Below are 3223 nucleotides of genomic sequence, written 5' to 3'. Positions count from 1 at the left end.
GTGGTGCAAATTATGGTGTTGGGTTGGAGAGGGTTTTCACCAAATTTTTGGTGCAAAATGGGGAATAATGGTGAAATGATGTAAGAGTTGGAGATGCCCTTAAGTAAATTGTGCAGACCATTTTTATTTATGTTTTAAATAAGTTGGCCTGAGCAAAAGTTCTTGTTTGCTTAAGCCACATTTTCCCGAAAGTACTGTATTAGTTCACTGAAGCAAAATCAGGTTTTTAACAAGTAAACTATGCAAACTTATTTATTCTTTTAAGTTAGTTGGCCTGAGCAAAGGTTCTTGTTTCTTTCAGCTAAATTTTCAGACTCTATTGTATGTTGGAAAAATTGGTTTTAATTAGTTCGTTTGACCAACTTTTGACCAATTAATTTAGTGGGTCTCGTTAATCGGAAATAAGATTTTTTTGGCCGAATGTGTTCTACTCCATGAGTAGATTAATATGGTATATTTATTTTCTCAAAACCAATTTAGGGTAAATGAGAAATTAAGGCCAAAAGATGCCCACTTGATGTTGAAATAAAATAGATGGAAAATTGAAAAATATCAATCCGACATAAGAAAACTAGAAGAATATAAACCACCTTATATAGTTCAAATTTGGGACTTGGATTTGGGCCCCAAGGAGTACCAATAGTCTTTGAAGGGGAGAGAACTTACATGCTAGTAAGTTAAGCCAAAGCCCACACGCGCGCGCCACTGCGGCCGTCCGTCCGACCAGCCGGCTCGGCTCGGCACGGTCACGGGTCGTGGGTTTGGGCCAAGCTGATATATATTTTTTGGTAAAATAACATTTAATTATATTATTTTATTATTATAATAATAATATATTTTATGTTATTAATTTTTTTCTTCCCCGAATTTTCTGTGTGTGACACGTGGTACGATGCTTTTAGAATTTAGCGGGTTGTGGCGGTTGACTGTCCAATTGGCGGTTGACTGTTCAAAGTGGCGGTTGACTGTCCAAATCGTTTGTGTTTTTTGGACACAACCTTTCGACAGTTGTGTCTGTTGGGACACAACCTTTCAACATCTATAAATAGACCCCCCATACCCCGGTTTTTATTCATTCCAAAAATCAGAATTGATTTTCTACTCTCTCGAAATTATCCCTTTGTCCCTGCATAATTTCTGTTTTTATAATTCAGTCCTCGAAAATTACTTTTCGTGCATTTTAGTCATGTAGTGTGTGTGGAGAGATCTAAACTTTACGGGTTCGTCGAGTCTTGTAATTTGGAGTACTACTATTACAAGACGAGATCGTTGTATCTTGGAAAACGAGTGCTGCAATACCGTTAGTACCAGTGCGGGGTATTATCGTTTTAAGGAGAAAGAGTCGAACTCTTGCCTCGACCGTTCAAAACCATCCAAACGTCGTTACTTTGCCTAAATATAAATTACGGTAACACTATTATCTGCCAATATCTTTTTCAACACTTCGTCCAGTCAATCGATTTACTACTTTACTCCATCTATCTCTCAACCCCCTTTAACATAGTCAAACACCAATCTTCAGCCCTTTCCTTGAGCTTCGATTGATCCAAGCACGTGTAATCAATTTTTCTAGTACTTTACGTAAGAGCGGGTCTGGTGTGCCCTCGGCTCCAAAATTTGCCACTCAACATAAATTTCTTGCTTTTCCTCTAGCATGCAAAGATAGCTAAGACTTGAACAAGAAGTTGTTTGATATTGGGCCTGCGATTATAGGCAATCTTATTTGGAGAAACAGGTTGCTGACTCACTGGCCTAGTTGACGATCCGACTTCAACTGGGCCTGATACTATTGTTGCTGCACCAATTTCGCCCCTCACAATCCTACGCCCGATAATTATATGCTTGTACACCCAGAAGGTTCGGGTTAACGAGTGAAAATTAAGCCCATACTATTATTTCTCTGCAAATTGCAATTCTGAGCTTAAAATATTGGGGATACATGATAAAATTTGTTATTATGTGACTTTTTCATGACAAAGTAACCAACAGTTCTTATAAACTTGATGAATTTTTATGAATTGAGCGGAATTTCTACTTAATTTTTGTGAAAATGTTACATTTTTAGATAAAATTAGGAATTAAATGTATTTGGACCAAAAGTTAGGATTTTGAGCCAAAATTAGAGTTAGTTTGTAGTAATTGAAGAATAATTGGATTGCAAGGGATTGATACGAAGCATTAAATGAGTAGTTTGACGAAAGTCACAAGTTTTGTGAGTAAATTTTAACTTATCGAAAGTCTTGAGACTGAATAGCACACTTTTGAAACTCTATGGGGGACCAATTTTCGGAATAATAGGAAGTTTTGAGGACAAATGTGAAAAGTTTTAGGAAGTTGCAGAATCAATATTTAAGATTTGGATTAAAAAAGGACCAATACAGTACGAAAGAATTGAAGTGCGGACCATAGTGTAAAAGTTTGAAGTTGCAGGGAGGATTGTGGTCCCCTGAGTCACCCTGTTTGCCACAGCCAAATCGTGGTTGAGCCCTCCTCCTTTTTTGCCACAGTCCGATCGTTCCTTTTTCATAAGAACCCTTTTTATACAAGGACCCATTTCAGGTAAAACACGTTTTTTACACATGTTATACAATAGAGAATCACAAGAGAAAAAGTAGATAATGCAAGATAGAAAGAAAAGAAAATGCTAAGGCCGTGGTTGGTTTGCCGTTTTCGGCCCATTTTCTATTTTTCGTTTTCGAAAACGCGGAAAATGCATTTGGTTAGTCGTTTTCGAAAACGAGTTAAAATTTATAACTGAAAACGCATAACGACTTTTTATCGTTTTCAGTTATAAATGTCGAAAACGCTCAAAACGCGGAAAACGGGCCTTTTTCGAGGAAAATTAAAAATTGTTTTGAAAATGAAAATGGAAAATGAAAACGCAAACCAACCACTACCTAAGGTTTTAACAACATAGCTTGAGGGAGGCGGGTTCTTATGCAAGAAGATCATATCTTTTAATTACGTCTTCTACAACTCAACAAGTCAACATAGGATGAAAATCTCTTATCGTCCATACGTTTTTCACGAATTGATTCCAATGGAATTCGACATAATCACTCGTTTCATCAGCAGCCCAACTTTGAAACAGATGGTAACTAATTATTAGCGTGATTTGCAGAAGACCGAAAACATCATAATTCTGCCACAATGGTTAAAATTTTTCCCCATTGTTGAGCAAAGTTTACAGGTTTTCCATCAATTGATTCCCTTGACGCAGGGC

Source organism: Olea europaea, chromosome 11 (assembly GCF_002742605.1).
Source record: "Olea europaea var. sylvestris chromosome 11, O_europaea_v1, whole genome shotgun sequence".
NCBI lineage: Eukaryota > Viridiplantae > Streptophyta > Magnoliopsida > Lamiales > Oleaceae > Olea > Olea europaea.
Note: the sequence above shows the minus strand (reverse complement) of the source record.